This window comes from Equus quagga, chromosome 11 (genome assembly GCF_021613505.1).
Source record: "Equus quagga isolate Etosha38 chromosome 11, UCLA_HA_Equagga_1.0, whole genome shotgun sequence".
Taxonomy (NCBI): domain Eukaryota; kingdom Metazoa; phylum Chordata; class Mammalia; order Perissodactyla; family Equidae; genus Equus; species Equus quagga.
The window spans coordinates 13,582,891-13,609,219 of record NC_060277.1 but is presented as its reverse complement, the minus strand read 5'-3'; the positions used below and the strand labels follow the sequence as shown (position 1 = coordinate 13,609,219).

The window sequence follows — 26,329 nt, the reverse complement described above, 5'->3', positions numbered from 1 at the left end:
CAGGCTGCTGAAGCACAGCATGTTGAACTTAACCACTAGGCCATGGGATTGGTCCCCTGAATTACTCTTAATATGATAATTTTGTATTTTAATTCACTTTTGTTAAAACCTCATGAGTAAACGGAGGTTCGAACTGTTTAAATCTCATGTGTAAACTGAAATTAACACTATTTACATGCACTCTTTCTGGAAAACACCAAGATCTCATCAGGGTCATCTCTGAGCCTATGAACCATCACGGGACGTGTATTGCCTAGGTCTTCACTCTGTGAGTGAAGGGGAGTCCCCTTTAGTACTTTTAACTTTTAAGGAAGAGAATGTCACGAGTAGTAGTTTGTAACTACAGTATACTAGCACAAGGCTGAGGTCCTATTCCAGTGCATGGCACTTAGTAAATAATTGTTGAAATGAATTGAAAGATAAATATTTCTCAAAGAAATATGCTGGGATGCAGTGGCGGCATTTTCTTTGTCACAATGTTCCAAGAGAGGATAAAAATGAGCTTTTATTTCATGGGATTGTCTCTAGGATTCTCCCAGGATTGCTTCCTTCTCAATAGCCTCTATCAAGCTGTTGTTTGCTTCCAGGCTCTGTGAGAGAATTAAAGTAGAAAAGAAAAGGAGGAGGCTGAGAAATTTAGGAGAAAAGAAGATTGTACACCCCAGTACTTTGGCTTGCAGGAGAGGACATACAAACAGCAACCTTAGGTCAGTCGACGAGGAGAGTGGACTCATTATCCTTGGGACTGGTTTGTCTTCATGTCAAAAAATGACTTGCGGATGTAAGATCTCATCATAATAAACCCAAATTATCCTGATTTCCAGAGGGCTGAGAATGTGAACTTACAAAATAAAAGTGTTATACCTAAGAAGCTATCAATATTAATTAGGTAAACATTTTTTTTAACTTGTAGGTTTAAAAAATAAATTAGTATATATCAGAACTGAGAATATCAGAAGAAAGCAAAAATTCATTGTTATAAAATAATCACATCATTTAGAAATCATCCTTCTGGCAATTATATTTAAAGCTGGTGTTGTCAAATGACTACATCATGTATTTATATGTTCTTATACTTGTGGACAGTTTTAAGAAAACAGGATTGCACCATATAAGGAAAAATTTTAAAATGGTGAAAATCAAAGATGGCATGAGATCACTCAGACAATGAGTCCTAACTGGAAGTGAACAAGCTGGGGTTTGCAGGATTACTGTGGAAGAAATTCCTGCATCTGAAGGGGATTTGGGCCAGTGAACATTTAGAGTCCTTCCCACGTTATTCTATAGTTTAAAAATTCTAATGCTACATTTTTGTATTCAGTTTACCTTTCCCTTAAAATAGAAATAAATGATCTTAAAGTTCCAGTAACAGCTAGAGACGTTATCAGTAGTTAATTTTTCCATTCTAAAATCAGAGTATGTTATAATAATTTATTGCAGTTTATCAGATTATGTTCAAATGTATAATAATTTTGTTATGGCCACAGAAAAATTTGTCTTGAATTGCCTGTTTATTGATAGTGCTTTGGCAAATTCGTAAACTACAACCAGTTTAGATTTTTAAAATTGCTACTTTGAGACCCATTTTATTTCAACATTTAGCCACACATTGATAGAAAAGAAGGGGAGTAAAGGTGAGGGGAATGAGAGCAAGTCCTTGTAAAAGCCACTGATTTAGGTGGGTAGAGAGATTTAGGCATGAAACAAACCTACTTATATATACTAGGAAATATCTGAGTGAGTTTTTTTCCATTTATCATAGTTAGTGCAAATAGTCAATAATCATTCTATTATAAAAGAAAAAAGGAGAGAGAGTTTTATTTGAACCAAACTCAGGATTATAGCCCGGGAACTGCAGGCTTTGCAAGGAAGAAGGCTCTCCAGAGAAGAGTGATTTTAAGCACAATCATATACCGTTTCCAAAGAGACATACACCGAGCATGACAGGGGTACATTTTTTCAAGGGTTCAAGGAGATATTTTGTTACACATTAGCCCGTATAGTGGGCCAACATGCCTCTGGAGTTGTGGGAAGGGAGATTTATCTACAAAGAACGCTAGCGTCCTGGGAAAGGAGGCATCAATTCTTGTCTTCAAAGAGTACATTCTTTACTTAGGATAATGATCAAAGCAGATGGGCAATGTATGTTTGACAAGCTGCAAGTCAGGCCTTTGGCTCAAATAAAATTTCAAGTTTAAACCAGAATGGTTTCTCCATATACCTCAGTATATAAAATTTTCTTATATGGTAGTAACACTCACATATTATGAGTGGGTTGGCTAAAGTGAATAAGCATCTCCCATCTTGTGTGAATGCAGCAGAAGAACACGCTTAGTGGATTCAGCAGCCCTTCTAGTGGTGCCTGGTCCTAGGACACCATCTAAGTTTGTGTCCAGATTTTTGAGGGAATTCTAGACTCTTGGGAGGTGAGCTGAATCTTGCATCTCAGATATTGCCACGTCTGCCTTGAGTGACACTTATGAAATGAGCTTTATGCTAAAAGAGAAAAGCTGGAACTTCATTGGGCTATAAGTGTAGTTAATATGACTGTTTCTGGATTTGCTTGATAAATAAAGTCCATGAGACTTGCTTTCATTGTCCATATAATTGTCCATATCTGTTATCATCAGGTAACAAAGTTGTAGGGTAAGAAGGCTATAGTCTTCACCTCCCTCCGACTAGTGGAGCTACTTTTATCTTCCAAAAGAACTGAATCCCTGCAAATAACTACATTGAGTCAGTTCCACAATATAAAGTTGAAGATGAAATTCTTCATTGCTTAACAATTTAGTCCTAAGAGTATACTTAAGAGTAAACTCTCAAAAATATACAGTAAGAGTACAAAAATATCTAATGCAGCATCATTTTTAATAACATTAACAAACCACTATATCAATAAGAGAATGGATAAATGAAATATGTTTATTCAGAGTGTGGAATATTACACAGAAGTGAAAAATCAACATGCATAAATGTCACAAGCGTAGTAATGAGTGAAAAACAAGTTGCCAAAGGATAAATACAATATAATACCATTTACATCAAACTTTAAAAATGCAGAAATAGTATATATTGCTTAGAGATACATGCAGTAGACCAGAAAGGTGTGTTGGCAAAATAAACATCAAATATGGGAGTATTGGAGGTTGGTGAATGGCAAAGATGATTGGGGAGAGATAAATAAGGGGATTTAAATGTGTTGGTAAAGTTTTATTTCCTAATGCAGTCAGTGGCTATATTGATGTTTGCTCTATTTTTCTTTATACTTTTTTTTATGTATTAAATACTATATATTCATTTTTTGTAAAGGGATATAGTAACCCCACCTTTAAAGTTATTTTGGCTCTTGTAGGGAGAATGATTTAGAGCAAAAGCAAGGAGATATTGGGAGGGTTTGAAGTAGTCTGAGTAAAGGGATTGTAGATGCACTGAGGTGGTGGCAGGGGAGAGAAGTAGCCCATTTTGTGATATATTTTGGAAGGAGAAAGCAGTATTTGTTGATGGCATGGATGTAAGTGATGGAGTACAGATAGAAATAAAGGCTGTCTCCCAGAGTTTTGGCTGGAGAAACTGGTCAATGGCGCTGTCCAGAGGGAGTTGAGATGACTACAGGAGGAGAGGGCTGGTGGGGGGTGTGTGTGAGGGTGCAGAGCAACAGATTAAGTGTTGTTATGTTTTACAGCTGATAGGGGCTACCCAAGAATTCCTCTCATTCATTAAATATTTTCCTATTCTGAAGGACTTTAGGGTTTCTTTTAAAAAATAAATTAGTATCCTAAGAAAGAAGCCAAACCAACTCAGACTCTACTACTGTGATGGTTTCTACAATATTTAAAATTTGTTAGGAATAAATATAGACTTATAGAAATTTATCATCTGCCAGCCTCCATACTGCCACTGCCTAAACCTTTCTAGACAGATTTTGAGGACACTTAAGGAAAGGAAAAATAGTTTTAATTCAACTATTGATGAGCTAGCTATTCTTTTGGTAGAGAATGGTTTACTTAATGCTACAGAATCCCCTATTTGAGTTTCGTCTCCTTGGAGCAATTATGTATGTAAGCATAATGTAGGCAACAACTCCATGGAACACTGAAAGAAATAATGAAAAATAAGGATCATATCTATTTTATAACTTTGACTTTTCAAGACATACCTGAAGTTCCTGTTTTATGAAATTATCCTCATTAAACTTTAGCATGATTCATCCTTATTTTTCAATTAAATGAATTTCTTTCTATAATATGTATCTGTTCATTAAAAAATTAAATCAGTATAAAACTTCTTTCTCCTTTACTTTAAAAATTCAGGTCTTTCGGGGCCAACCCCATGGCCGAGTGGTTAAGTTCGTGCACCCCGCTTCCCACGGCCCAGGGTTTTGCTGGTTTGGAACCCCGGGTGTGGACGTGGCACCACTCGTCAGGCCACATTGAGGCGGCATCCCATATGCTACAGCTGGAAGAACCTACAACAAAACTATACAACTATGTGCTGGGGGGATGTGGGGAGAAAAAAAGCAGAAAAAAAAGGAAGTTTAGCTCAGGTGCCAACCTTTAAAAAAAAATCAGTTCTTTGCATTCTATTCTATACATAATACATTTCCTTTTGAAAGTTCTGTGTCCCCAAATTGGTGATTTAGAAAGATGGCCATGGATGTCCTCTGAGCATTGCCTGGAGGGCCTGGAGGACTGCTTTTCATACAGGGCTAGGGACCTATGTGGTTTCTATAGCCTTTGTCCCTGCCTCATTGCAGACTCTCACACCTCCCACCAGCACTCTGTATTCCAATTAAAATAGGCTGTCAGTGTCTTTTCCCAGTCTAAGCTCCTTCATTTCTTTCTCTCTTCAATACTATCTTGTCTAAAGATCCGGTATAAAAATGTCTTTGTTGTCAAAACTTGTTGAATGTATGAAGTTATATCTGCTATTGGAGACATTTTTCTCAATTTCTTGCTAACGCCTGAATTCCTTAATGAATGTGTAAAACTTATCTTTGAGCAGCAGAGATTAAATGTTTAAGATGGAAATATTTGGCTTAGGAAAACTATTGACTGACACTTATTTACCCTAAAGGGTAATGAGTTGCTAGTCAGCCATCGTGCATGACCAAGAGCATCCTCATTCCAGTTGAGACAGAGAGGAAGGGTTCTGGCATTGGCAGATTGGGAAAAGGGAACTGAGAGGGAGGTTGGGATTTTGGGACCTCCAAGAAAAGTGGTAGCCTGTCCTCTCACACTGTAGTAGTGAGGAGGGCTTAGTGAGTAAGAGGTCACTGGGAAGTGATATGATAGGGTGATGAGGTCAGGGCTTCCAGTTAGAGACGTTTGACATCTGATCCCAGCTCCTCCACTCATTTTGAGTGCAGTCAAGGCATTTTCCTCTCTGTAACTCAATTCGTCTCATCTATTAAATGGGAGTTAAAACATCACTTGGTTTATAACCGTGTTGTGGGAATTAAATGAGGATGTAAACTGCACAGTTGAGTTTCTGGACGTGGTAAACATGGTGCAAAAGTTATAAATATTAAAAGTATTTTTAACTTTCTCACATGCCCAAAAGGAACAGAGTGGATTTGACAGGGACATGGAAAGTACAGAAAATGGGGGATGAAGTCAAGGAAAAAGAACCTCACATTTTTCAATGCTGTTCCAGGGATCATTCAATTCATACACAAGTCAAGCCATAATCATTGTGTTTTGTATGCCACTGTCAACCTACAAGAACAGAAACTGGTTTAAGAGGCAAAGTGTTCATTTGGGATTGAAGAATTGCAATTCAGGGAGCACAGATTCAGGTAGAAACACAAATAATGTTCTGATTGCAGAAGAGAGGCTTAGGTTTTTATGGGGGAAGGGGAAGATGAGGTGAGTCGTTTTAAATAAGAGTTCAGTTGTGCTAGGTGAGGTAAGGCTAGGTTTGTACTTCATAGATTGGCCTGAGGTTCAATTGTCAGGTAAAAGGCTAGACTTGTACTTCCTTGATTGGTTAGCAATCTGGTCATCAGCAAAGCCCAGTTCCATCAGTCCATACAGACAGGATATTCTTCTCCTTTCTGACTTCTTGGAATGTTGGTAATTGGGTCCAGTTTGGAAGATAAAGGAAACAAGACATGCAAGGAAATTCATCTCAAGTGGCTGCTCCGGCTCTATTTTAATATGGCTCCACTCATGTCATCTTTCACAGTGTGCAATTCTCTCCACACGTATGTATGGGGTTCCTTGAAGGTTCCAGGCACTGTTTTAGGTGCTAGGGATACAGCAGTGAACCAAACGGACAAAGATCCCTGCCCTTGTGGAGCTCATTCCAGCACACACAGTAGTGTGATGTGTGTGTGTGTGTATGTGCAGCTTAGTGAGGTCACTGATTGCCTTTGAAACACATCGCATATAATTAAAACTGACTTAACAATTAAAATATTTTTAACAGGATCACCTTCATTACAATGGACTTAATTCCCAGCGAACTAATTAGTAAGGGCTGTCACTGTCAGGTCACAAAACAGAAGTGTCAGAAATACTGACAACTATATTACAAAGATGTCCACTTAAGTCTTCAATATTTGGGAAGAATGATAAAAAGCTACTAAAATGATTTCTTTGTCTAAAATCGTGTAATTGCATAAACATGGGAATGGTTATCACAATATAGAAGAAAAACTCATTTTCTGATTACTCTTTCAGGCAGATTTTATTATTTCGCTGATCAATATTGAGGTGCCTGTCAGATACTTACAAAAGCCCTCTTTCTGTATGTGTCTTAAAAGCATTTATTCTCAGATCACTCAGAGAGCAATGGAATTGTGCTTGGAACAATGACTAGAGCTACACAGAGAATTTTACTACAGTGTTCATTTGTCTTCTTTCCTGTTAAGTCTGCAAATTGCTGCCAAGTGGTGTCGAAGGACCACAGCAGCAGCCCAGGTAGTTTCTACTCACCTGAAAATTCATTAATTACCCTTTCCCTTAAAAATCTAGCTGAACTCTTTGGCTGAAATATGTACACCTTCTTATAATCCTTTATTTGGGAAGAGTTCATAGCACTGATTTTAGGGTATGTGTATATGGATATTAAAATCCTTTGAAAATTAAAAAAAGTCGCTTAAAAAATTCAAAATATCATCTACTCATCATTATATTTCAATGGAAATGTTTGCTACACCAGAAAGAAACAAAATCTTTTATTGGAAATCTTTAAAAGCAAAACAGAATCTTTTCAGTAAGAGTACATTTCACATGCTATACATCTTCTTCAGTTGAACGATAAGCTACAGAATATTAAATTGTGGGCTCCTTTGTTTAGAGGTCACAATGTGTTTATTTAAGTTACTCATATGTTCAACAATTATTTTATGGAAAACAGAGGAGTGGATTCATACATTTATTCATCAAACATTCTCTTAATGTCTATTATGTGTGGGGCGTGTGCTAGGTAGGTATAGGGGTCCAAAGGTAATTGAAACATGAAGCAAAAGGGAAGATACACCCATAAGTGGAAGATTAAACATTATTATACTCTCCACAAAAAAGAAATGGTAATTATGTGATGTGATGGAGGTGTAGCTAACTCTAAGGTGGGAATCATATTGCATGCATATGCTATCAAATTAATAAGCCGCACAACTTACACTTATCCAATGTTACATGTCAGTTATATCTCAATAAAGCTGAGGAAAAGAAGAGCTATCAGGCTAAGAGAACTTAAACACAGAAATTGCACCCATCCTCAGAATTCATATCATGAACTCTAAGAAAGGACAGAATTAAATGACAATCTTTAGAGACGTTTTTCTGAACCACAGATATGTTTGGGCCAACCAGTGCTGCAATTGAGTTTTAAGTGGACTTGAACCAAGAGGGAGCAGAAGAATTTGTAACAAAATCCTCTTAAAGAGGATTTACATTGAACTTAATAATAAAACTTTCTCCCCTCCCAAAAAATACTATAGTAGAGAAGTTTTAATGATTTGCTGTCACCTTTTGTCTGATTCTTTGTAGTTATGAGTTCCTGGTTTTTGCATTCTATTGGGGATTTTAACGATTTTTCTAAATTTATGTTATGGCTCTTGTGATGAATTATTTTAGAAATAGCTTATCCCTCTGAGTCTTAACTCTCAGTGTTTTCTTTCTCTTCACTGTGTTAGTTTTGTATAATATCCACGGACATTTTTTCTCAGGCAATTTCAGATGAGGTAAACCTAACTCTGGATTTTACCAAGAGAAAGAAGAGAATTTTCTCCTCAGTAAAACAGAGATGCTAACAGTACTTCACATAGAAGGTTGCTGTGAGTCAATTTTTGTAAAGCATGTACAATAATGCATGGCACAGAGTAAGTGCTGCAAAAATGTAGTTAAGTAAAATTAAATATACATCACCCTTGATCCCATTCATTGTCTCCTTGAGTTTTGTGGGCTGACATAAGTCAACTTACTCCTGGCTTCTTTTTGGCAAATAATGGTAGCCATCCTGAAATTCTTGGGTGTCAGGTTAAAATAAAAGCAGGTCTGAGTTAAATTACACCACACATAGAGACATTTGCCAACTGAATATATATTAGTAAGATAACATATAAAACAATAAAAAACAAAACCAATATTTCACACTACTCATTTTATGGTCTCTAGAACAGCCAGTTCTCCAACCACTGAAGTGCTTTGAGTACTACCTTGAGTGAAAGTTCTGTTTAAGCCAAATGCCGAAAATTCTAGAAAACAAGATGTCTCAGTCTTGTAGCATCCTCAGAGGCTCAGAATCAGAGCAGTGAGGCACTAGCCTCTGGTGAAAAATTTGAGAAGCTGCCAAAAAACTTAGTAATCAAGAGAAATAATTTTTAAGGCAATACTTTAAAAAATCAAAATGAACACAGAATAATTTATCATGAACCAAATATCAAAATTTTAAATAAAGACAGTTTGTTTTATGTCCCTGCATGACTTGTTGCTTGTTTGTTTTATGTTCCTGCATTACTATGCAGCAACAAAAGTCGTTTCCAAGTAGCTGATGGTCACTGGCCTGCCCTAACAGTTTTTGAAGATTAATGATGGCATTCAATCCCATTGGACAACACCGTGATCAAGGCAAGCCTTTATATATGACTGTGTTTTTGATTATAGAGATTTTATTAACTTTTTTTATTTGGTTCAAAATATAGAAGAACATTTTAGTAAATGTATAAAAGCACACACTTTTTTTTCTGTGCTGAGCTCCAGCTCCAATATGGCTGGACACGGCACTGCTCAAAACTCTCGGGAGTTCACCTCTGGCGGTAGAGGGACTAGGGATTTAATCTTAGACATCACGCCTAAATGTAAGGCTGCTGGCCTTTCTGGGCTCTTCTTTCTTGCTTATGCATGTTAGGAAGAGTGAGTATCTCTTAAAAAAATAGATGCATGTATGTCTGTGTCTGTCTATCTGTCTGCTGTCTATCTGTCTATTCATCCATGCCACTTTAGCTAATCTACGTACTTACCATATCTTTAATTTCACCTTATGAGTCCTTTTCTAACACTCATCATGCCAGTCTACAGGCGATTATTTCCACCAATAAGAAGCTGTTTTTGAGATCGTGTGTTAATTAGCAAAGAGTAACAGCTTCCTGATTAGAACTCACACTGACCACTCCTGGGCCTTGCATTCTTGACAGAAAGTTAGTTGACCACTTTGGCAGGTGAACTTTTGATTACAGCAATGGACTGCTCTTGCTGCTGAAACTTAAACTAACTTGCATATATATAATAAAGTATCTCTGATGGGATTGTAGGGGAGGAAGACATTTCCTCTACCCGCTGTGGGTTCTTCTGGCTGGAGAACAAATTAAATTCACATGAGACAGAATAAAAGGAGAAAATTAAACAAAGCTTTATAAGATGTATACATGGGAGAGGCTCAGGCAGCCTGAGCAACTAGCCAAAATGGCAAAGCCACCAACTTAAATATCATCTTCAGCTAAAGACAAAGTAGGATGTTGGGGGTGGGGGGAGTCAGTTACAGGAGGTTACCAGACAAGTACAATAAGCAAGATGCAGATTTAAGTCCTTGCCTTTGGCACTGATTAAGAGTTTCTAGAGATAAGGTCATCCCCCTCCTTCCTGGTACAGAGAGGGAGACACCTTTACAGATGGAGATTTCCTTTACAATGTAAATGTTTTTTAATAAAGGGTAAGTAAACTCTGCTTTTCAGAGTTGCTTTCCTGTCTGTAGTTTTTTTTTTTTTAAAGTAACCAGCCCCAAATAATCCTCATGCCAAAGAGACATACCTTGGGGTGGCCAATTCCAGTCCCCCACAGGATATTTTAAAGAAAATCACAGACAGTGCAACACTGAGTTTTAGTCAGTATGTTCTTAGATCTAAAATTAGATGGCATATTGCTGCTTACCTTCTAGACTAATTTAAGAATGTGCTAGACATATAGTGAATGAGGCTTTGCCTGAATTCAGCTGACACCTTCTTTCGTCTCTACTGTTTGGTTGTCTGAGATGCTAAAACATCAGATTATGGGAAAACTCATAACTTTCCACATGGAGTAGTATTTGGGTTCATCTTGCTTCTATCCATACATATAATTTTATTTATGAGAACTACATCTCTCAGAGTTCTACAAACATTTCACCTCCCTGTTTCTTGCCTACTTATTTTCTGGGGGTTTTAGTCTCGTTTTTTATAGAGAGGGATAGACTGACTGAGAATGGAGGGAATCGATGCTCAGGTTTCTGCACTCTGGCTGGAGAGAGGTTTATTCCTTGATTTCTGGTTGGTAAGTGCTTTGCGCTTCGGGGCCGGTGGCACACAGTGGGGTAAGGACAAAGGTTTCTCTTCTTTCAAGCCAGCAGGAAACAACGTTCCTATCTTTATGGAGCTTAAATTATTGCTGTGCTTTTTTTATCTTATTCTGTGAATTCATGGAGTGGGAGTATGACGAACTGCCAGACAGAAGTCGTTTGACACTGAAGTCCAACCTAAAACACTTTAGACATGTTTAGTGAACTTCAATTTTTAGTTATCAGTTCAATTTATTCTAATATCCATAAATTACCCATTAAGAAAGTTAAAATTGTTAAATAAAACTATATAGCATTTGCATGTATTTCCTACATGGACTTTCAAAATAATAATTCCTTTAGTTCTTTAATACTTCAAAGGACTTTTAGCTTATCTATCACATTATTTATGGGCAAAGTGGACTCTGAAAGATTAAGTAACCTGCTCAAGGGATATACATAATTAAATAAAGAAGCTGAAACTCAAACTCAAGCCTTCTGACTTCAAGTTCAGTACTGTTTCCATTACACTAGTCAAGTCTGCAGTTTCCAGCACTTTCCACATTGATGGATAATTCATTAGGTTCATAGGACAACAGATAATAAACTCTTCTACTAAAAGAATATTAGTTATGCGTTTCACAATTGAGCTCAACAATAGATTTTTTCCAAGATTGCCTGTGTTTCAAAATGTTGTGTTTATTCAGTAAGCCTCTTTGTCCTTTTAGAATATGCTCCTTCTGAGAGCTCAGAATCAACACTTTTCTGATGCTACGTGCCTCCTCATGAGGAAACACTCACCGATTGTTACTGATGAGTTGAAAACACAGCCAACACTAAGGCTACATGATGTTGTTTTGCCCTGCTTATATTAAATTAAAACCTCTGTCTCATATTTTGGTTTCCTTTTTCTCCTGGGCAAAACATAATTTAAGAATCAAGCAAGAGTTTATCTTTTTTCTATTACTTCAGGGTAGCTAAAACGTCATTTTTCAAATATAAGAGAATTTTTTTCTGTATTGATTTTTACATATTAAATGCATCATTACTTTCAATGTTGCTAGAAAGCTTTTTTTATCTTTTATGTTTAACAAATCATTATATATTCAATGGAGCTCATTCAATTATCTATTTAACATGGCCTATTGAGCATCCATTTTACACAAGGTACAAAATTAATTTCTATATACCTGATTACTCCAGTTTATGGAATGGGTTTCAAGTTTCTGCACGTGCTCTGGGCCCTTAGACCATCTGATATTAAAAGAGGATCCATCTGTTGGACATCCATCTACCAATCCTTTTGTTCAAAAGGGGAAAAATTCTACAACTGCATGAAAGAAAACAAGGATTGTGTTGGAAAAAACACACCAGTATATAGTATATATTATGCCACAAAACTTTTCTTAGGAAGCAATAAATATTAAGAACTGCTGCATATACGTGCACTTACACACACACATTAAGGTTCCCTCATGAGAGGAAAGGCTTTTCACTCAAACATAATGTGAGTGAGAAAGAAATACTTACATAAGTCTTATGAAATCAATTAAATTGATCAAATTGCACAGGTATCTTTGCATACATCTAAAGACATAAAAAATGAGAAATGATAAAATCCAAATCTCTTCTTTTGGGTATCTACTAATGTAATTTTTTTCAAAAGATATTGAAGTGATTTCTCAACCATCACGTAATTATTTCAACCAAGTATCGTCAATGGATACTAAAGCTATTGGGTGAAAGTTGACGAGGAACAGCATATTGTATTCTCTCAAAGTATCTCCCTACAGATTACAAATTAATTACAAAAATTGAAATGGTAACTCTAGAGTAGAGAAACCTGGCAGACACTGCCTTAGCCAAGTATTCATAGTTAATGTCACTAACAAACAGCTGAGCTTCTCGTGAGGTGCTAATGATAACACTGCTTCTGCCTAAAATGTGTAAAACGCACATACACTTGAGGAAACATCAGACAAATCCACACTGAGGGAAGCAACAAACTGGCCAGTCATCTTCAAAAAGCTTAATGTTATGAAAGGAAAGGAAAGGAAATGCTCAGGAATTATTTCAGATCAAAGGAGACTAAAAACCTGACAAGTAAATGCAATGCAAAGTCCTGGATTGGGACAAAAATCTCTATAAAGGACATTATTGGGATAATTGGTGAATATTGAAAATAACCTGTAGATTGTATAATATTGCATTAATGAAAAGCCTCCTGAATTTGATAATTGTGTGTGGTTATGTAAGAAAATGTCCTTGGTCTTAGAATACATGCTGAAGTATTTAGGGGTAGAGGGATGATGCTGCGACTGACTGTCAAATAGTTCAAAAGAAAAAATAGCACACACATGTATATATATACATTTACATATATGCATGTATATAAACATATATGCATAAAATAAAATAAAATGGGAAGAAGTTAATTCAAGAAAAACTTCCAAGCCAAAAATGGAAACAAAACAAAAGTGAAAGTTTTTGAAACAACAATGGTTGTATTTCTTGCAGTCTGTGGCTTGGGAATTAATGGAATATTTTAACCAAGTGATAAAGATTAGGGACAAAATTGTGAGGTTTGTTTTATTTACATTATTCTTACCCTCTAAAAGGTCCGTTTTTTTTTTTTTTTTTTTGCTTTAGTAACATAAACTATTTCTTAATTGTTTTAGGTAGCTTATGAAATTTTACATAGACTGGAACTTAATTATGGTTCCTTGAACTTTTTTCCTTCTCTTGCTCTACTCCCCATTTAGGCAAACTGTTTTGTTGGTATAAAACAAGGACCCCTTGGATTTCATGCAGCACCATCCCGATGCCTTTATGTAATCGTCATTCAGACTCTGCATGTTTGGCATTGCCTGTAAGGAGGCTGCCGGAACCATGGTAACCCCTTGCAACTCAGCAAACAATGAAAAGTAGACGGATCATTCTTTCCAGCGGCATGTTGTGAGGTAATCAGCTTTCATTACAGGCTTTCTTGTGGAGGCGATGGGGATTAGATGCTGTAAGCACAAGGGAGAATATATCTGTTCTCCCAAAAGGCCAAGTTCACAATCCATATGAATCATTTTTCCTTCTTTCCCACAGCCATTTTCAGTTTCTGTCTGAGCCTTTAAAATGGATAACCATTTCTTAGTATGGCTTCTGTTTTTGACATCTCTTTAAGGCATTCTCATCCCTCTATATAAATGGTCCTGAAGAAAATATTTCTTTCTTTCATATATTAATTCAGCATTGAGCAGCCAGAAGCTGAACGACTTTAAGGACATTTTCCTGGGGAAAGAGGATTGCTTCTCTCATGCTTTCCTTTGAAGCTTAGAGGAGAAGCTTAAACAAAAATGAAAAGAAAACATAAAGCTTTCTTTTGTGAATGTGGTTGTGATTACCTAACGTCTCATACAAAATCAAATACACTGATTTATATTTTCAAAAATTTTAAAGTTTTTACTGATTAAAACTGACAGGTTATAACGAAGGAATTTACTCAGCAGTACTGCAAACAGTGCTTTCATATCAGTGGCCTGGGATTTTCATAATTTCATGGTGTGTCTTGCTGCTATGAAGTCATTTTCACTGAAAGAAATGTGCTGTTTAGCAACACGGGATTTTTGTCACTCCTGCTTTCCGATGCAGAGTTTTAAGGCTGACTTAATTAGCCCTACTGTGTTTCTCTGACTATCAAAGTTACTACAAGCGCGTTTCCCTTTGATTGTATTTCTCTTTGAAGCATCTTGAATTTATAATTAAATAGTGGTTTGCACTATTTCATTCGGAGGAGAGGTTTGAAAATCTGGATTTGCTTGCAAATGAAGAAGCGCTATGGCATGGAGGAAATCACAAAAAGAATTCTTTTGTGATTTGTAATACGAAATTGGAGCATTGCCCAAGAAATAGTTTGATTTCTTTTTGCATGTCTAGCATTACTTTTGTTTGTCTGAATAAAGATGGAAGGACTTGATGAAGTTCCTGATGTTTATTCTATCTCTAGAAATATGTGATCATAACTTTAAAGCTTGAAGACAGTATAATTACATGCCCAAACAGTGCTGACAAGATTTTCCAGAGGCAGTCTTTCTAAAATTTATCTGCCTAAGGAAACACCTATGATAAAAGCACCAAGCCAGTTCTTTTCCACTGCCCCATTCATAACCGCCTTTCTCCCACTTTATAAAGAAAGGCCTTCTTCTCACCCATCCAGGATCTTTCAATGGTTCATGGCTCTACCATGTAAAAACTCCCAAATATAAAATAAAGGGAGACTTAGAAATATTACAATGTTGGAAAAATGAATACCTCTAATGACTGGATAACAAATCCTTTTGCAAGTCAAATGGTTTCTAATTCTTTGCTTTCAGTATACTGATAGATTATTAAAAATAATTTTTGATGACAGTACATTGCGGGATTTTCATAATTAATTTGGAAGGAATTCAAAGAATGGATGACATTTCTATACCAAAATTACTTCCCTCCTCTTGCTATTTATGTAAATAATGTTTCTCAGTACTTACATCCACAGAAAAGGGTATAAAATAAATGTTAACATTTGTCGTATTCCAGCAATAAACATATGTACAATATACAAGTTAATTTGAAAGAAAAAAACCCAGCACCATCTATATTCTTAACAGATGCCATGGAAAACTAAATTATTGGCCTCAATTCTTTATTCTTTCCTCTTTTTGCCTTGAAACTTTGCAGTTCTTTTCACAAAAGTAGTATATCCCCTGACCCTTGTCTCTGGTTTGATCTTGTGACTTGGTTTGGCCAATAGAATCGGTGATAGACATAGTGGTTCTGAGTATAGGACTCAACAGACCTTACGTGTTTCTGCTTGTTCTCTTAGGTTCCTACTGTAGCCGTGGGAAAGCAATGGCCAGGCTAAGCAGCTTGTTCACAGTCGGGATGAGAGGCCTGTGGAGCAGAATTATCCCTGATAACCTGCCCCAGCCACTATCAATGGAGAACAAAGTAAACTCCCAGCTAACCCACAGACACAGGAGCTAGAAAAAGGAATTGTCGACTTAGTCTACTGAGTTTTGGGGTGCCAGCAGCAATTGCTAACCAAAATAAATATTTAGTAATTAACAATGTAGTTTTGTAATGTGGATCAATTGCTTAGTCTTAGTAATGGAATAAGAATAAAATCCCTAAGATGTGTTTTAATATGGCCAGCATTATGGCCACAGGAAATTAAAAAAAATTAATTTATGTGACTATTTTAGTTGAAGAGGAGTATGATCGAATGATCAATATTTGAGTGAGATGTAAAAGTATTACATTTGAGTTAAAATGGAAAGGAAATGTGAATTCAAGAATAAAATGAATGAAGTAGCATTGTTCAAGAAGAGGCGGACCATGTATTTTTTAAATGTATAGTGATGCGTATCAAATCACTATGATGTTTTGTGTATTAGGGTTCAATCAGAACAATTGGAGGAATCTATCTACCTATATACATACATATATATATATATATCTCAATTTATCTATCTTTGTAAAATAAGAGATTTGCTTCAAGATTTGATCTACTGTAATTTGCGGAGCTGACAACAGGCTCCCTATAGTGGCTGCCTTTGCATCTGGCGCTGGAGCTTGAAGTCAGTGAGGCAGACAGTTGAAAATGGGAATGAATGTCAAGTTGGGAAGAGCAAGAACAAGCAGGATCCCTTTAGCAAGAGCTCAAGCAAGGATGGACTGGAATCTATGTCAGTTCTCACTGCCTCCAATTTTAATGATGAGAGTGTCCTGTAGGAGAAGCTGGCACCCTTCATCACAGGGCTAAACACACACTTGCCCCAGGACCTAGAGAGGCTGACGGGGCTGGTTGAACTGTTTCAAATAGGGCTGTTAATTCACACCAACAAGGTGTGCCTGCAGGGAAGCGATGACGCCTGTGCGCTACAAATAGCTGCTGCTTCACTTCCATCTTCCAAATCTCCCACAAGCCTCTTTCCTGTGGGGCACCCTTACCAGAAACATACAAGAAAGAGAATTCTGGGAGAAATAGTTCAGCCTAGCCTAGTCGGTGCACTGTGGAGCCATAACACTTTGAATCCTTTTCAAATAGTTTTCAACAGATTTATTTTAAAATGTCAAATTTGGAATCCTCCAGAATTTATATTCCTTGCAATTATTTGAACTTAGGATGAGAAGTTTTTCATGTCAACTTAAAAATGCATGCGAGGGTACACAGTTTTAAAAAATTCTTTTGGAAAGTATGTAAGTAAAAATATTTGAAGATTGCTAAGGTCGAGTTTGTTTCCAGAAGTTTTTAAGGAAGGAGAAACAAGTTGGAGTCTGATGGAATCCATTCCCTAAGGTGGGATGCTGGCTATGGATGCAGGTGCAGGTGCTGGAGCTTTCTGACCAGCCAACAAAGCCAGCCCAAGGAAGCAGACCTCCTTGTCTGAGAGGTCGTTCTCCAGATACAAGCACGATGCTACTAACTCGTGACCACTTCTCCCTAATCTTTCTGCCTCTATCTTCTGCAGACCCCTAAAGCTGGACAGTTCCTGCCTGTGAACTCAGACTCTGACGAAACAGAACTCCTAGCAGTTGCTTTGAATCCCTCTGGACTCCGCCTCATTCCTCAGCTCTTTGGTGAGGGTTTTCCCCAGGCAGACCAGTTTCCCGGAAAGCGCCCCCCCTGTTGTGTCTGCCTCTGGAATAGGCAAATACTGCATGGATTCCTAATGACAAGCTATTGGGTCCCGAGGTACCAACAACTTTCAGATTCAGGACTGAGAAATGTCCTACCTTGCTCCTTCCTGAAGAGTATGGAAGAGGGGAGGGCAGCTGAGAGGTTAGAATTGGAACCAGGTTTTGCAGCACGACATTTTGAGGAGAGAAATGCAAATCTGAGTCACTGTGGGAAACTGGAGAGGGAAGTGACTAGAGAGCAGCTTGAGACACAGCCTTGGGGAGGAAGCCAGATCACAAAGCTGAGTCCAGCCCAGTCAACATGGAGCTGAGGGAGTATAACTGGCACAATCTCTTGAGGGAGTTTGGTAGTGAGTGTCCTCTAAAGCATAGCGAATCAGTGACCCAATGGTTAAAATGAATACTATAACCAATAATGTAACCATTCACTTAATATTAGAACTCTAAGGTATTTCCAGTGCTTTCCCTTTACAATAATGCTGTGAGGGATATTATTATACATCAATCTGCAAGCAGATTTTTAAATTTTGTTCCTAGCATTAATTTCCAGAAAAGGAATTACTGGGTCAAATAACGTGAGAAATTTTAAGGCTGTTGATACCAATTTTCTCCCTATGAGGTCATATATTCCAATTTATACTCTTATTAGGAAAGCAGAGAGTACACATTTTACAAAACAATGATTATTATCTTTTTTAAAGACTTTCAACCATGTGAGCGGTGTTGTCTTATGCATTTCTTTGAATGAATCACTTTTGATATCGAGTAGTAACTTTGAACAAACAAATTAAGAGGCAGTTCCACTGCTGGATTGAACTAGAGTGTGTTTTGCAAAGTGTCTCTTCATCTTAATTTCATACAGAAACTGGAAAACTGGCTGCACCTGGTGACTATATTAGATTATGTGAAAGAAGGGTTTTAGATTTAGAGTCCTGAGCCACCCTTTTCCCCTACCCTCCAGGCCTCAAATGAACAGATGTCTTAACTCACTTGTTACATATTCAGTCCAACTGCAGTGTTGTAGGCAGAAATCTCTGGAAGAGAGTTGATCATTGTCTAGATTCAATTTCTGCTTCTCAGGAGTAACATCATTATGATTGTTGTGTTTTTATGAGGGGGTGGGTTTCAACAATAACCACAGGCTTTTAAAATAATTTAACTTAGTCAATTAAAACATAATCAATTTTGAAATTATTATTATACTTTCATAGCAGTTAAAATTCTAGTCCATCTTGCTTGAAGTTGTACTCTGGTATGTTCTTAATTTGTTTGCCCATGAGATCCTCTTCATTAACCCTCTAGACCTGAACATATATCCTGCCTTCGTTAGTTGTGTCATGGCCTCCAAATGAAAACGTGATGCATAGAAGTTTGCTTATCTTGAAAAAGGCTAGTGTATGAAATATCCCTATCCCAAATTGGAGGATAATTTTGATTCTTCAAGGCCAGCTCATAGAAAGGCTCTTGACTCAGATCAGCACCAGGCTTGGTTCCACCTTTGGTGGTGATGGATGCTTCAGGATGTTGGGAGCTGACGCTGTTCTACGTTTGAATCACACAGTGTTATAGACTGAATGTTTGTGTCCCCTCAAAACTGAGGTGTTGACATCCTAACCCCCTAATGTGATAGTATTAGGAGGTGGGGCCTTTGGGAGGTAATTAGGTCATGAAGGTGGAGCCCTCATGGATGGGATTAATGCCCTTATAAGAAGAGACAGGAGAGTTTGCTCCCTCTGTTCTCTACTATGTGAGGATACAACGAGAAGAAGCCCATCTGAAAACCAGGAAGAGTGCTCGCACCAGATGCTGGATCTGCCAGCACCTTGATCTTGGATCCAGCCTTCAGAACTGTGAGAAATAAATGTCTGCCGTCTAAGCCACCCAGTCCGTGGTATTTTTGTTATAACAGCCCAAACGGACTAAGACGTGGAGCGAACTCCTTTTACTCTAATCCCCTCCTTATCAAGCAACCTTCTGATGTTTTGACTTCCCAGGTAGCTAGAATTGCATGCTCGCTAAGCTGATACAACAATTTGATCTGCCTAACGCTCATGTTTATTTTTGCACGTTAATAAACTGACGTTTATTTTTCATTTAAAAAATTACGTCTCAAAACTCTTTGAAAAGAGCTGATAAAAAGATCTTAAACAAGTTTTGACATGAAGGCTGTGTAGCAGAGAGGTTAAAGCTAAGCTTCTGGATCTGGACTGCTGGGGTTCAAATCTCATCTCTACTACTGATTGGCTGTATGTCCTTCTCAAGTTTCTGGGCCTCAGTGCCCTTATCTATAAAATATGATTAATAATAAAATTTATATCACAAAATTGTATGTATTAAAGGAATTCATACTTACTAAATACTTAGAATAACGTTTGGCAAAAAGTAAGCACTACATAAGTGGAAGTTAGTATTATTAAACAAATGTGGCAAATTATGCATACATGTGAACTAATCTCTTAGTTTTCTTTTTCATTCCATGTCTAATTCTAAAATCTTATATATCTCACGTTCAATTTTGTCCACATTCAATGTTTTTTTGTAGATTAAATGTTTTGATTATTCTGCTTAGCTCAATTAGAAGGAAATTGATGTTTGCGTGTTATCAACCTAGAAGTAATCAGGTTTCCATATACAGATCTCTTTGAAAGAGTCTGTCATCAAAGGAGGTGACTAGGTGTTGCTGAAGTCTTTTCAGAAGAGGAAGGTGATGACAAAGAGGCAAATACAGCCAAGCAAGATGTGAGCTGCCAGGGAGGGTTGGATGCATGAAAGTACGCACAGGTGGGGACAGGCAGACAAATGTGCAGATAATATGGGTAGATAAGTAGATGCACTATCCTGTAAGCAAAAGTGGTTCAGCTCTCACGACCAGATTAAGTGAGAGCTGGTCCGTTTCTTCCAGTACAATCCATTTCTGAGATCACCAATGATGTGATTATAAATAATTTATAGAGTAACTATACAATCTCTGCCCAGGAAGAACAGACTTATTATCCTTAAACTATATTTTAGATATCATTTGATGATCTGTGGTCAGTGTTATCGTTTTAAAGTGTTTCCAACAAAAAGCATTTGCACTTTCAAGAAATGACTCTCTTCCTCATGCTTACGTTAGAAAATAAATGACATGCAAAGTACATGCAATTCACAAAATTTCTGCTGGTGAATAATTAACTGAGTTCAGCGGAATCCCAAGATGTAACAGCCTCAGTTCTGTGTTACCACAGGGCACCGCATTTCCCTTCTCATTCTTTTTCTCCCCTTTCTTATTTATTTGTTTCTTCTCTATCTTGGCACTTTCCTCTCACTCCTGATGTCGAACATGCAGCTTTTTCCAAGTGTGAATTTCGGATGGTACTCCGTCAGTCATTCTCCCTCTACAGTCTGCACAATAGCCAAACAGAGTGGGCATTAATGTCAGAAGCCTCTCCCTTCAGCAGCCCCAGAGTCTCCTTTTCTTTTATGTTTTAGGGATGCTTTATGGGCCTTTGAACGCTGCCTCCTTGGTTTCCTTTGTGGAGACAGCTTGTGCTCAGATGCGATGTAGTTGGAAGCTGATTGTGCTCCATGTGTGAAGAGAGCATGACCAGTTCGCAGGCAGCCAGTCAGTGCGCCCCCAGCCTGTTACATCAGCATCGCATGATGGGCCACCAGGCAGCAGCAAACAGGCTCTCCTTGTTGCCTTTTAAAAAAATCTTTCAAGGAAAAGGGAAGAAAGCCTGGGAAAAGAGCGAGAGATGCCTGCTTGTCCTTGAAAATTGTTGAATGCTATTCAGTATTACAACAACAAAATATTTTTTAAAATTGAGGTCCTAAAACAGGAGGGAGGAAGTAAAGGGAGATAGAAGAGTAAGGAAAAATAATTTAGAGTTTAGTGAGACATGGGTCCAATATATCACCTTTGCCTGTTTTGGTACTTTATTGACACCCACCTCCACAACTATCTCCTTGTTTTTCTAGTGGTTATATTAATTTTTATCTAGAAATGTGTATGTGCATTAACAGAGCAAAGACAAAGAAAATGACACTTTGTTTTGGTTTTGATAAAGTCAAGTAAAGCATTTCTTTCTGTTTTCTTAATGTTCTGGATAGTCGCCGTGCAGACCTTTTATTACATGCTTTTTTATTACAGACAGCAAATTGTCTGCTTCAAGGAAAAGGTGAGCTAGTCCCCACTCCCTCATCTGTGTCATTTCTCGTCAGTGTCACACACTGGTCAGGGGAGGCGGATTTGAAAGTCGTGCAACACACTGTTGTGCCAAAGCTGTCAACTGAGGACTCTAACGTTGACGTTCCTCTTTCCCCGATACGTGGAGCAATAGCGTGCCCTCCGTCCTGTGGAAGCAATTGTAGTCCGTATTGGTGAGTCGTTTCCACAGATGGCTCTGTGGCAATCAACAGTGTCTCAACTCTGAGTTTAACCATTGGATCAAGAAAATTTTTTAAAACGTAAGGAGTTTTGTTCTGAGGTCCACTAACATCCCCATAACATGTGGACAAAAACACTTGGTCAAAAACACTTCCTGTCGCTTACCTGCAATAGGAGTGCAGACGGCTGTCTTTGATCACGTGGGGCAGCGATGGTATCCCTGCTGGGAGTACTTTCTTCATAAACTAAAGGAAGGAAGCATCTGTGTTCAAAATAATGAAGTATGCTTTCTTCTCTTCTAGGAAGAGAGATTACTGTTTCTGAGAAAACTTGGTCCAGCTATGAAGCAGAGGCACCAAATCCGGCCTCAAATCTTTCTATCACTTTTAATAAAGCTCACTTATAATATGACTTTATGGCTGTCTCCTTTTCTCTGACAAAGGAAACTCCTAACTTTAACAGCTGAAATGTTAATGAGAACATCTTTATGTATTATTTAATAAATTTTTAAAATTGGATTTCATAAGTCAAGTAAGTTTTGCACATTCTCATTGCAAAAATATTAGACAGTGCAGAGAACACAAAGGAGAAAACCATTCCATCCTTCTGCTACTTAAAGGAAACCTCTTCTGACATTTGTTGCTTTGATTGGCTGACAGATTGTTTGTGAGGGGCACCTGGGAAGGCATCCAACCATCCAAGCTGATCCTGGCACTTTTCCTTTATAGTGCTTGTCACAGCTGAAATGATCTTGTCCTTGTGTAATTTTTATCTTTTGGCTATCTCTCCCTCACTAGTATACACAAGCTCCATGAGGACAGGTGTTTTTTCTGTTTTGTTCATTGTTGTCTCCCCAGGACCAAGAATGAGGCCTGACATTGGAAAGAAGTCACTAAATATTTGCTAAACAATGCTTTAATACATGAGCGTGAATATTGCCTTATTCCTTTGAATGGCCCTTGCCTAGTTGAACTTATCCTGTCTAAGCAATTTTACATCCAGATATTTAAATTAGCATTATAAACATAATCTTCCCCTAAGCTTTTATGATTAATTCTTCATATAATGCTGCCAAACCAGGTGCTAGGGTTTGAACAGCATGGTTTGAGTGGTTAGGACAGAATTCCTTTGGGTTTGTTGTTAGACGGTTGTTCTGTTACTGTGTTCCTTGTGTCACTTTTTTCAAGCTGCTTTACCTCAGTCTCCATTGCAAAGAATGGCATGGATGGAGGGCCATGCCTTCCTTCACCAGTTCCATATGGCCTCACTGACCTTTTGAACCTGCCCAACTCCTGCACAGGGCCTTTGCACAAGCTGTTTCCTTGCCTGGGAGACTCTTCTGTGCTTTTCAGAGGATAGCACCTTCAACTCTGCGCTTGGTTGACAACTACCCAAAGCAGGTTTTCTTGACATGCTACAGAAGTCTACATACACTGATCATTGTCTGATCTTTTAATTATTTAATTATTCGTGCATAGATGTCTATTGCTTCTGTTCTCCCACCTCCTACTGGAATGTTTTCACGAGAGGATGAAATTTGGTTCCTTTTCACTATGGTATCCTGTAGAGAGAATAAATAAATTAGACAATGCTTTATCCAAGAAATATTAGATTTAGATGCTCTACCATACTACGTGCCAAATACTAAGAATTTGAAGATGACTGTGAGGCTATTCCTGTCCTTGGGGCTTGTAATCTAGACGCATTTAGTTGTTCACTCACAAACATTTACTGAGCCCCTGCTATGTGAATAGGCACTGTGCTCATCCCCGGGGATACAACTCTGAATGAGGAGAGATTCGGCGGGAGGGTGAGGGGTGGCGGGTACAGTCTAGGTGGTAAAGATAGAGAACAAAAATACAAATCAGTTTTGCTAAGTGCTACAAAGGAAAGTACTAAGTATTATGAGAACTTAGCTGGGATTTAGTTCGGATGGTTTGATTCCTTCCAGATGCCCTTACCTACCATTCTGTCATAAAATTAGAGAGAAAGTCAAATGTGTTCATTTAGAGCTTTTCAGATAAGTGACATGCATGCTTTTGTTCTCTTTGTTCCTTTAACAGCCCCAAGTATATTTACAACCAGAGACACTCACATACCTCAATGGAGTTAGGCCAAAGAAACCAAGCTGCTAGGCTGATTTTGCTTTAAAATAACAACCAGTACTAAGAAGTCCAGCCTGTGTATCTATTCACATCCTCTTTTTCAAGGAGAAAATAAAATTCTATGAGACATAAATGTGGATTAGACATTCTGAAATAAGTCAAATGTCAGGACTAAGAAAAAATGATCATAAAATAGAAATTAATGCATTTGATCCCATAAAAGGGATGGCTTTCATTAAATCACTTAAATATCCGATCATGAAAAGTCATTTCTCTTGCTTTTGGTCGTAGGCTTCATATTCACTGGTAACATGCAATTTGAGGAAATTTTTACTTGAGGTGCTATGCTAACTCGACCAAACTAATCTCCACAAACCCTTTAATGACACTTTAATTTCTTCAAATCAATAAAATGGTGAGTGAATTTTATTAGGAGGCAGTAAAACTTAAAAATAAATTAGCTTAGATTATAATTCTCTATCATGAATACTTTATTGACTAGGAGCCATACGTAACTCTTTACTGCCCTCCCCTGATCAATTTTAAAAATGCTGCTCCTTTCAGAGAAAATGAAACTCTTCCATCATTAAGAAAATAAATTTTCTTCCGATGGATAAATTTAAATGGCCTCTTTGCCAGGAAGCAATATCTTCTGTCTCTCAAATGGCTGTACATTAGCTTCTCCTGGGAAGTAATAAGGAAAGAAACCATAGCATTTAACTGACACTATTTCAGAGCCCTGGGATCTCCAGAGGGTGCTAAGTTTCTTCCCTTTCTAGAGGTATTACTCTGTTTCATTCAGAAAATAGAGGTGGGAATAGACAAATTGAGTCAGGCTCACTCCTTGATATAGTCTTTCTTCACACAAAAGAGTCTTTCTATTGAACTTGTGGGTCGTTAACTGAATGCCAATAGCTCGAATACAGCTTTATGGGAAATGCATTGCCCTAACTTCTAGCCTGAATATGAAATTTTAAAAAGTGGGCATCCTGTTTGACTTAGAATCATGAAATATTAGGGAAAGAAGTGAATCCGAGTTAAATCTGGTACGAGCCCTTGAATTAAAATATGGAGAAACTGAGGCCCAGAGAGTAAAGTGATGCTCAAAGTCACACATAGCAAAACAGAGGTCGATCCAACTACCCCTGATCTCCTCTTTTATGCAGTCTCCACTACGTGACCTGGGTTCGAAAAACCTCTCTTGGTCTCCTGTCTGTGCACCTGGGTTGCAGCGTCTCTCCAGCTTCGATCACTAAAACCTTAGTGCTCTTGTGCTGCCCTCTGGTGACAAATAGCATGTACTACAGGTGCAGAACATGGTCAAGGACACCCTTCCTTCCTTCCTTCCTTCCTTCCTTCAGCAAGTATTTACTGAGGTCTACTAAATGCCTGCCATTGCTCTAGACACTGGAGTTTCAGCAGTAAGAACAAAAGACGATATTCCTGCCCTCATGGAGCTTGTGTCCTAGTGGGGAGAGACAAGATGGTAAAAACATTATATAATATACAAGGACTCTGGGGATCCCTAAGTCAGGGGAGGGGTGGGAGTGTGTGGGTAGAAAGCTGCAACATTAAATGCCTCTTCAGGGAAGGCCTCAGTGGATTTATGACATTTGAGAAAATACTTAAGGAAGTGGGGAAATAAGCCACGTTAAGGTCTGAAGAAAAATAGCCTAGGCAGAGGAAATGCAAAGACGCCAAGGGGAGGAGTACCTCCTGTATCTGAGGACGTCAGTGCACCCCGAGCTGAGTGAGGGGGGAGAGCATAGGGGACAGGACAGACAGGTGCAAAGATGGAGAAAGAAAGGCCCTGTGGGGCTTGCTGGCTGTAGCAAGAGTTTGCCTTTCTTTGGGTGACATGGGGAGCTACTGGGGCTTTGTGAGTAGAAGTGTGACATGAAGTGTCATATGTTTTTACAGGATTACAGTGAGGGCTGCGTTGTAAATGCACTGTGGTGGTAGAAGCAGAAAGGCCAATAGAAGGCTGAGGCAAAATGATGGAGGTAAGCATCAAGGAGAAAGTCATGGAGGTGAGATCCTGGATGTGTTCTGAAGTTAGAGCTGTAAGCAGTGGCTGATGATGTGTGCAGAAAAGACAAGTCAACATTGATTACAAAATTTTCAATCTTAGGATGGAAGGATGGAGCTGCCATTACATGTGATAAGGAAAGGCTGAGCAAGAAGTAGATTTTGAGAAAAATTCAGGAGCTCGTTTGGGGCATTTTAATTTTTACATTTATCTACATATTCACCACCTACAGTGCTCTTCATTCCCTTAGGTAGAGCCAGATTAGCATCTTTCTGGTACAATTTTCCTTCTCTCAGAAGAACTTTCTTTAACATTTCTTTTAGTGCATGACTGTTGGTGATTAATCCCCTCAGCTTTTTTCGGTCTGACACAATCTCTATTTCATTTTCATTTTTGAAA

At 38.1% G+C, this 26,329-nt stretch overlaps 1 long non-coding RNA gene across 1 annotated transcript; it reads left to right on the top strand.

Annotated features, from left to right (window-relative positions):
* Positions 1-13,523: 13,523 nt before the first annotated feature.
* Positions 13,524-22,056, top strand: LOC124247722 (uncharacterized). Its single transcript, XR_006890800.1, has 3 exons — positions 13,524-13,715; positions 17,259-17,367; positions 21,631-22,056. It is a non-coding gene; the product is annotated as an uncharacterized LOC124247722 (long non-coding RNA).
* Positions 22,057-26,329: the final 4,273 nt, after the last annotated feature.